The sequence below is a fragment of the Chiloscyllium plagiosum genome, chromosome 27 (assembly GCF_004010195.1).
Source record: "Chiloscyllium plagiosum isolate BGI_BamShark_2017 chromosome 27, ASM401019v2, whole genome shotgun sequence".
Taxonomy (NCBI): Eukaryota; Metazoa; Chordata; class Chondrichthyes; order Orectolobiformes; family Hemiscylliidae; genus Chiloscyllium; species Chiloscyllium plagiosum.
In genome coordinates, this window is record NC_057736.1 from 30,484,937 (window position 1) to 30,495,649 (window position 10,713).

The 10,713-nt window shown below is 41.7% G+C and overlaps 1 protein-coding gene across 6 annotated transcripts in view; it reads right to left on the bottom strand.

Moving 5' to 3' along the window:
• The window catches only part of dlgap3 (discs, large (Drosophila) homolog-associated protein 3), a 694,237-nt gene that overhangs the window by 35,344 nt on the left and 648,180 nt on the right, over positions 1 to 10,713 (bottom strand). The window lies entirely within an intron of this gene.

Sequence of the window (10,713 nt, forward strand, 5' to 3'; positions counted from 1 at the left end):
AGTTCACATAAATAAATAAAACTAACATAGGCCTTTTCACAGATGTTATATCTTGACCATTACTAGAGTCTGATATAGATGGAGATGTCAGTGAGACATGCATATAAAATCTTGACAATCTGTATCAACTAACTTGGTGCATTAAGTTCAAAATGTCATGACTGATTTATGTTAATTAGATTCTTATGGCAGCAGTAAAGTAGAGAGGATAGCATATTCTACAGGTTTAAGATCCTCAAATTGTGTATATTCAAGGCGTATGCTTGATTGAGAGCCTTGATTGAATTTGAGCAATATATTTTACGTTTCCTTTACTCTGGTCTTAAAAAGAGATTTTATGATGTTCTTGGAGCTTTGTTCCTCAACTTATCCTAAAATCCTCTTAGGAAGGGACAGATAAGGGACTCGCGTTGATGTGCAGCAGCAAATCATCATGTATTCAATAAAAGGTTACTTAAGGCCTAGCTTGCATGAAGGGATAATAATAAAAACAGCAACTTAGACTTATATTGTATTTTTTATGTAACAAAACTTCCCAAAGCACTTGAAGATTATAAAACAAAAAAAATCACACTAAGCCAGATGACCAGAAGTTTGAACAAAGAGGTAACTTTTAAGGAATGACTTCAAGGAGGAGGCAGAGAGATGTAGGCAGACAGTATCAGAGCTTGGAGCCTCAGTAACTGAAGGTCAAGACACCAATAGTGGAGTAATTGTATATGGGGACACACAAGAATTCCGAATTAGAGGACAGCAGATAACCCAGAAGGTTGTAAGGCTGGAGGAGACTGCAGACCTGTGGAAGAGCATGATCGGGGGGAATTTAAAAAAGGACACAAATTTTAATGTCAAGGTGTTGCTTGATCAGGTGCACAAGGGCATTATGGAAATCAAATATGCTGTGAGCTAAGACATGCACATGGGAGTAGTTTAGTCACTGACATCAGTGTCTGACTGAGAATTTCTGCAGTTAAGGGTTCAAGACAAGAGTAAAGTTATGTAGGTGGATATAGATGGCTGTAATGACCACACAAATGAGAGGTAGGAAGCGCAAATAGAGTTTCTTAAGACCAAACATGACACCAAGGTTATGAACAGGGTGGCTCACGTTGTCAGAAGAGCGATGGAATTGGTGAGAAGGGAATGGAGTTTCAAGTAGAAATCAAAAACAATGATTTCAGTCTTTTTATTGAAAGAAATTTCAGTTTGTCCAGTAACACCGGAGGAGTCATTGAGACAGGTGGTTGTGAGTTAGAGCTCGGTATCCCTGTACAGGCAAAAACTAATGTTGTACCTTCAGATGATACAGCCAAGGCAATGTCTAAATGGCACAGGAGAAGCATTCTTGTAGTGGCCGATATCCTGAGGAAGAATAGCAAATTCTGTATTTGCTGCAGATCTATTATTTGTGGTGAATATGTTCATTTATTTGTGCATTGTGTCATACTTTATAGCCAAATCAACATTCTAACAGTGTCTTCATCCAGCTTTCATACATTAAGGAAAGTGCATTATGGCATGTGATATGTTAAAAAAGCTGATAAATAGAAATACAATTTCCAGTGTTTTGTTCATTGAATGGTGTCAGGATCTCATAATAGAGATCTCTGCACTCGCAGCCTATGTTTTGCTGTCCTTTTAATGGACAGAACAAAGCAGGTTAGGATTTTGCTGTTGGTGATCGCAAGCAATATTCCTACAAATATCTATTTAAGGGGAAGGGGGGCAGGGAAACAGAAAAGTTTCACTGGAGGAGGTACCTTCTTGATGATGTTGTAATGATTACTTTGATGTCACAACATTCATTATGATATCATGAAGCAACTAAAGTACCTTCAGTGACGCAACATATTTAAAGCGATGGTCTTTTTCAGGAGTTTCACCAACAGCATTCCCTTTATGGCATTATTTTGGCAGAAGCAGGATAGTGGTCAGAACTACTGATGACAGCTTCATGATGTCATGTCATGTAACTGATATGATGACATTTTGTGATGTAATCCGATGCTTCAAAGCGACTTGTCATTGTATGAGGACAAACATAGAAAACAGATTTCCTAAAATGATTTGAAGCACGTTTTTAAAGGCAAAGTTTCCCTAATCACAATTAGTGGTGACCCATTGAATAAATTGCAAGTATTAAAATAATACTGATGGAGGAGTCAAACTTGCTACCCTTAAAATCGATTGTCTGAGCAGACCAAACCCCCTCTGAATATGTTAAGAAGATAATCTAGACACCAGTCTTTACTTATTTTAAAGTAAGTGTAAGGCAATGCATTCTAGATGCAATTCTAGCAGCAGGAAGAGAAGCCCAGCTTTTAGCTGTAACAGAGAGAGGGATAAGAGCTCCACATTCAGCTTCGAGATCCCAGCAACTTCTAAAAGCTAAGACTAAAAATCAGCTTTCTGTGGAAGCCTGACCCCACCCATTCAGCCTGCTTCTATTATTCCACCTTTAAAAAAAACCCAGAATCTCACAAGCTGGTTTACTTTATTGGTCTGACAGATTTCAATGCCTTCATCCCAAACTTGTTTCTGACAAAAAAGACCAAATACACCTCTTAAGGCCATAGTATCCTCAAAAGCTCATAATACAATACACAAAAAAATTAACAGATGCACAATGGCAAGCCACACTCTGTGCCAATGTCTGCCATAGATGCACATATCTAATTGGGAAAAATGATGCCCAGTAGTAGTGAAGAGGTTCTGCTATGCCAGTGTACAACGAGTGGAGATAGTAGAACCCATTCAAATGGGACGGGCAGTGTGCTAACATGCAAAGAAGGACATGAGATGGTCAAAATATTACTGATAATTTTGCAGGGTCTGGCAGGAGATGGAGATGAAAGTGAATAATTTAAAGGGAAACACAAAGGTAAGACAATATAAAATGTAAAGTCAAATGATGAGTATTAGTTGTCCAATCCTACTCTCTGAATGGGTAAATTCAGCACTAAGACAGAGATGGGGCTAGAATGTTGTAGTTTCAGTTTGTATATTTGTTTTGTAGCCAACAGACAACTGATCTTCAAACGGTAGCCTTCAAATTAAAACCTTGAGAGGTAGTATTTCCTTTCTGCCCTTTAGCACATTTTAATCAAGCTGTCTTAACACAGGGCAATAATTGGGAAATTGCATATTCATTTGCCAAAACTGCATATATTAACATTTCTTCATGGAACCTCATCAAAGGAAATCTTTGGAAAGGTGAACATGTAAGACATCACTTGAGACATTCCTGAGCTAAAGAAATGAGGAATTTGAATCATTCTGACACATATGATCTTTAATTTAAAGAGTGCACTTGTAAACTCAACTCCCTTACGGTCAGGCTTTGTACATCTTGATGTCAAAACCTGCATTTGAGATAAGAGGCACAAAATTGATTAGGAAAGTGTCATGTTCCAGTATATCATTTTAAAATTTTGAACAAAGATGATTAAAATGGCTGCTATGACTCATGTGACGAGTGGCATTTTGAGCTCTAGATCAGCCTGAATCTCAAGCAAATACCTAATTCGATATTGACATTTGAGGCCATCTGAGGAGTTTGCGTGGCCCTTTTTGAAAGGGTAGATCTTCAACAAAAGATCTATTGAATTGTAGCCAGCTGTGTCTGTTTCACCATGGTGATAAAGGAATAGTGGAACCCAATCTGGAAAGATGAATGTGAATGGATTCCATTAAATTTCCATTGCATTATAATGGCTTCCTTTGTCAAATTAGGTGAGATAAATCAACAGAAACATCAACCTTTATTTCAAAAAAGGACCACAGACTTGTGAAAGTCACTTGACAAGGACACCATTTTTGGCATGCTTTCCCTCATCGGACGAGGTATTGAATATAAGAGTTGGCAGGTCATATTATAGTTGCATTGGACTTTGATTTGGCCACATTTGGAAACGTGTGTACAGTTCTGGTTGCCACAGTACCAAAAGGATGTGGATGCTTTGCAGAGGGTGCAGACGAGGTTTACCAGGATGTTATGGTGGGCACTAGCTATGAAGAGAGATTGAGTAGATTAGCATTATTTTCATTCGAAAGACAGGTTGGGTGTGGTGGTGGGGGGATGGGGGGAGTGCGGTGGTGGTGGGCAGGACCTGATTGAGGTCTACAAAATCATGAAAGTTATAGACAGGGTGAATCATAAGAAGCTTTTTCTTGAGTGAGGGACTCAATTACGAGGGGTCACGTGTTCAAGGTGAGAGGGGAAAAGTTTGAGAGATATGCGTGGAAAGGTCTTTTTACAGAGGGTGATGGGTGCCTGGAACGCATTGCCAGCAGAGGTGGTAGAGGCGGGCACAATAGTGTCATTTAAGATGTGTCTAGTCAGATACACAAATGGGCAGGGAGCAGAGGGATACAGATTCTTAGAAAATAGGCGACAGGTTTAGATAGAGGATATGGATTGGCTCAGGCTTGGAGAGCCGAAGGGCCTGTCCCTGTGCTGTAATGTTTTTTGTTCTTTGTGGCATGCTGTGACACAAGTGGAAGCTACTTGCAAACAGAGAGTTTTTCACTGAAAGCTATCAATTAGTTGCAAGCCATCTAAACAGACAGTGATAAATAGAGACACCTTGCAACTCGGAGAAGGATTCTGCTTCAACTTATTTCAATTTCAAGTTCATCTGAGAACAATATCCTGGACATTCAACCACGAAAGATCATGGTGCTTACTAAGAACTTTTTTGCATTTCACTGAATGCATCATCTTCAGCTAATAAACAATTGGTGTGCCTTGAAAAAGATGAAAGCAATTATAATTTGTGACTTTTTTTGTTACCTAATCTTTGTGCGAGACAGATGAGGGGGATACGATGCTTTACAATCCTGGTGCACCTGTGTATAATAAATAAATGATCCAGTTTATTTTAAACCTCATAAAAGGTGATTGCTGAAATTAGTTAATTGGGATTCTCACTCTGAAATTGAGAAAACACTTGAGGCTGAATCTTACCTTCCCTGGTGAGTTTTTATCTCACTATGAAACAGAGCAAGATCTGACACCATACCTTACATAGCACTCATCTCATTTACTACCTATACAGCCCCTACGGCACCCCTCTTGCCTGACAAGCAATGATGCTCTTTACTCCACTGGCGTTACTATCATCATCTTTTCTGATACTCTATACTCACTCTATTCTGTATAACTGTACCCTACCAAGGCTCACACTCTACCATTCTCATTACTGCCTCCAGCATCTTGCCTTTCTTGCTGTCTCCTATCACAAACCCTGGCATCACCAACCTATTTGCCCCCAGCGCCACTTACTCACTCATTCAGGATATCTCCCCACCTGCATCGCCGCCCTCTTTCATCTCCCTTAATTCTAGGAAGAAAACAGCCCACAATAGAGCAGAAAGAGTCAAATACATTAAATGTACCAACCTCGACAGCCTCTGTGCTAATCACTTCCACAGATTCACTTCTCTGAGAGAAAGAAATCCTCCTCACCTCTGTGTTAAATGTGCGACTTCTTATTCTGCGATTATGTCCTCTGGTCCTCGACTTTCCCAACAATCGGAACACATCTACACTAAGTCTAAGAATGTTGTATCTTATAATAAATTTCCTCTCATTCTAAATTCCAATGAGTATACGACAAATCTACTCAAACTCTCTTCATAAGGCAGTCCCTCCTTGCTTGGTATTAGCCGACTGAAGCTTAACTGGACTGCCTTCAATTCCAGTATATCTTTCCTTAGATAATGGGCCCAAATCTGTTCACAGTGTTATAGATGTTGTCTGACTAGTGCAATATATAGTTGTACCAAACCTCCCTATGTTCATATTCATCCTGTTTGATTTAAAGGCCAGCATTCTATTCACCTTCCCTATTAGCTGCTGAATTTGGACGCTGCTTTTTGAGATTCATAGGCAAGGTCTTCAGAATGTCTCTGGCCCATAACTTTCTGCAGTCTATTTCTACTTAAATAATATTAAACTCCTCAATTTCTCCTGTCAATGTGCATATCTTTATATTTGCTCACATTATATTCCATCTGCTGAGCTTTTGCCCATTCACTTAACCTGTCTGTATCCCTTTGTAAACTGTAAGTCATCCTCACTATCTGCCTTCCCACCTGTTTCTACATCATCTGCAAACTTGGCAATAGAAAGATTGCTTTTCTCATCCAAGTTAGAATTATGTACTGTAAACAACAGTGGCACCAGCACTGATCCCTCCAACTCCATGGACCATTACCTTATTAAGTAGCCTAATGTATGGTACCATACCAAATGCTTTCTGAACATCCAAATATATTATATCCACATGTTCTCTTTTATCTACTGCTTGTCTCCTCCTCAAAGAATTCTAGTAAATTTGTCAGGCATGATTCATGAAGCCATGCTGACGCTGTTTAATCACTATGCATTTATGTTCTGTTAAAACATCCTTTATCAAAGACATTAAGCTAACAGGCCTAAACTGATCTGTTTCCTACCACACTTAGACTTCTGGTTTCCATAACATTAAAGAGCTAAAAAGGGATTGGAGAAGGTGCAATCAAAAATTCATACATAACCTACCAGAATTATGAGGAAAGTTAAACAGGCTGAGACATTTTTCTTTCAAAATAGATAGACAGGGAGATGACATGATAAGCGTCTTTACAATAATGAAATGCTTTGATAAGGTAGCTGCATGGAAAATATCTCTATTGTCGAGGTGTCCAAAGTTGGAATCAATAAATATAAAATAGTTTCCGTGCAGTTGAGACACAAATAAAATGTCAGCAGCCTGAAACATTACCTCTGTTTCCCTCTCCATTGCTGCTACCTGAACTGAATTTACAGCATATTTTATTTTAGCATAGGCTGACAGGGTTAGATGAAAAGTGTTGGAAGGAGAACATGTGAAGCATAAATTTGACACTGTCAAGTTAAGCAGTCTCTGTGCTGTAAACTCGACAATTTTAAAACAATATCATTCAAAACAAAGGTATTGAAAGGGTCATTTTAAAGAAAGGGATGACGTAGCAAGGGGCCATGATGAGGAGGAGTTGGTGTTAGACTGGGGTGGACAAAATTAAAAATCACACAAACCAGGTTATAGTCCAATAGGTTTATCTGGAGGTACTAGCTTTCAGAGCGCTGCTCCTTCATCAGGTAACTAGTTCTGAAAGCTAGTTATCTCCAAATAAACCTGTTGGACTATAACCGGGTCTTGCGTGATAGCAAGGTGGAGGAGTTTGAGACGGCAATGCAAAGTGTGATACAAATTAAAACTCTGACACTCAAAGATGAAAAGGAGACAGTGGGACATGCAAAGATTGACAGTGTATGAGGAACATAAGGAGCACCTTAACACCCAGTGCTGGAAGAGGTTAATGTGTGTGAGGTATGAGATGCTAGAGATTAATAAATGAGAGAAAAGTTTTGAATTTAAGACATTAAAAGACATTGTATCAAAGAAGCTTTGTGGAATACAGAGACACACGACCAGGATCCAGTGTGAGATACAGTAATGGAGCGAGATTTCTAGACAAGTTGCAGTTTGAAAAGGATGGTCAATAAATTATGAGGGTGGCCAATAAATTGGTTGGCTGGTGAGTAAATTGATGAGCAACATGCAGGAAAGAGGGATGAAGATGTGGATCAGGATTTGGTGGAGGTGGTGGGAGTGAAGTAAGACAAGCACGGGATGAAATTTTGGGTGAAAATCAAGGGTTCATAGTCTGAAGCTCAGCTCATGACCAGTTTTAGAATGAGTACCTGCCAGGTTGGGATTAATTTCTGTTTTTCCAAATCAGTTCCAGCTTTTGTAAAGCAAACCTTTTACATTTTGTAGCAAAACAACTCTAATTTGGACCCTATTTTCTCCATTTTGTCAATACATTGGAGCGGATCTCTCAGCACCTCTGGGGTGCCTCTGTATGTTGAAGCCCCAGTGTGCAAACCCATATACAATAAATATTCTTGATTGAAACTGATACCTATCACCCAATGGCACATTCATAGACACATATTTCTGCGCACGTACAATACTGTCAGAGCTCTTGTAGTACAGTAGTAATATTCCTACCTGTGAACCAGGAGATCTGGATTCAAGACCTCCATGTTCCAAAGCTGTTTAATAACGTCTGAGCACATTGATTAGAAAATATAACCAATGCTGTCAGTTCTGTGAAGAATTGTTGAGTAGCACTCTTCAGGTACAGCCATCTGTCTGCCCTCACTTTTAATACTGGTACTAATGCACAAAGAAGCTGCACTATGACAGTTACAGCATCAGTGGAACAGTCCATCTTCCACAGCTCCACTGGCACCATTGCCCACCTTTTCTTCTGCTACATTGATGACTGTATCAGTGCCACCTTGTGCTCCCATGAGGAGCTTGAACAGTTCATCAATATCACCAGCACATTCCACCCTGACCTTAAGTTCGCCTGGACCATCTCAGACACCTCCTTCTCCTTCCTGGACCTCTCTATCTTCAACGGCGACTGACTCAACACTGACAACTTCTACAAACCCGCTGACTTCCACAGCTACCTGAATTACATCTTCGCCCACCATGCCTCCTATCACTTTGGAAAGTTGGAACTGGGATAAGGTGGGAGGAGGGAAAATGAAGAAACCTCCTAAAAAGGCTATCACTTATTTCCAATTCTTCCGCCACTCCCACATCCACTCCCAGGAGGACCAGTTCCATCTCAGAACACACCAGATGACCTCCTTTCAAGACTGCAATTTCCCCTCCCATGTGGTTGATGATGCCGTCCAGTGCATCTCATCCACTTCCCGCACTTCCACCCTCAAACCCCACCCCTCCAACTGCAACAAGGACAGAACCCTCCAGTCCTCATCTTCCACCCTGCCAATCTCTATACACATTGCATCATCCTTCGTGATTTCCGTCACCTACAAACAGACCCCATCACAAGGGATATATTTCCCTCCCCACCCCAATCCACTTTCTGTAAAGACCATTCCCTCCGCGACTCCGTTGTCAGGTCCAGGACCCTATCAACTCACCCTCCCCTCCTGGCACCTTTCCCTGCCACTGCAGAAATTGCAAAACCTGCGCTCACACCTCCCCCCGTACCTCGGTCCAAGGCCCTACAGGAGCCTTCCACATCCATCAGAGTTTTGCCTGCACTTCCACACATGATATTTACTGTATCAGTTGCTCCTGATGCGGTCTCCTCTACATTGGGGAGACAGGACGCCTACTTGCAGAGCACTTTAGAGAACATCTCTGGGACACCCGCACCAACCAACCCCTCTGCCCCATGGCTGAACACTTCAATTCCCCCTTCCACTCTGCCAAGGACATGCAGATCCTGGGCCTTCTCCATAGGCACTCCCTAACCACCCGACACCTGGAGGAAGAACGTCTCGTCTTCCGCCTTGGGACCTTCCAACCACACGGCATCAACGTGGATTTCACCAGTTTCTTCATTTTCCCTCCCCCCACCTTATCCCAGTTCCAATCTTCCAACTCGGCACCACCTTCATTACCTGTCCTACCTGTCCATCTTCCTTCCCACCAATCCGCTCCACCTTCCTCTCCGATCTATCACCATTATCCCCACCTCCATCTACCTATTATACTCTCAGCTACTTTCCCCCAAGCCCACCCTCCCTCCATTCACCTCTCCATTGCCGAAGCTCCCAGCCTCATTCCTGATGAAGAGGTCTTGCCCGTAATGTCGATTCTCCCGCTCCTCAGATGCTGCCTGACCTGCTGTGCTTTTCCAGCACTACGCTCTCTACTCTAATCTCCAGCATCTGCAGTCCTCACTTTCTCCTAGCTACAGCATCAAGTTGTTTACTGAAACATTATTTCAAGAGGCTCAGTGGAAAAGTGAGAGTGTGATTAACTGTTTACTGCAAGGACTTGTACATTTGGAAAGAGTCATAGAGTCATAGAGATGTACAGCATGAAAACAGACCTTTCGGTCCAACCATCCATGCCGACCAGATATCCCAACCCAATCTAGTCCCACCTGCCAGCACCCGACCCATATCCCTCCAAACCCTTCCTATTCATATACTCATCCAAATGCCTCTTAAATGTTGCAATTGTACCAGCCTCCACCACTTCCTCTGGCAGCTCATTCCATACACATACCACCCTCTGTGTGAACAAGTTGCCCCTGAGGTCTCTTTTATATTTTTCCCCTCTCATCCTAAACCTGTGCCCTCTAGATCTGGACTCCCCGACCGCAGGGAAAAGACTTTGCCTATTTATCCTATCCATGCCCCTCATAATTTTGTAAACCTCTATAGGGTCACCCCTCAGCCTCCAACGCTACAGGGAAAACAGCCCCAGCCTGTTCAGCCTCTCCCTAAAGCTCAAATCTTCCAACCCTGGCAACATCATTGTAAATCTTTTCTGAACCCTTTCAAGTTTCACAACATCTTTCCGATAAGATACAGCTGCAACATGACCTCCCAGCTCCTGTACTCAATACTCTGGCCAATGAAGGAAAGCATACCAAACGTCTTCTTCACTATCCTATCTACCTGCGACTCCACTTTCAACGAGCTATGAGCCTGCACTCCAAGGTCTCTTTGTTCAGTAACACTCCCTAGGACCTTTCTATTAAGTGTATACGTCCTGCTAAGATTTGCTTTCCCAAAATGTAGCACCTTGCATTTATCTGAATTAGACTCCATCTGCCACTTCTCAGCCCATTGGCCCATCTGGTCCAGAGCCTGTTGTAATCTGAGGTAACCTTCTTCGCTGTCCA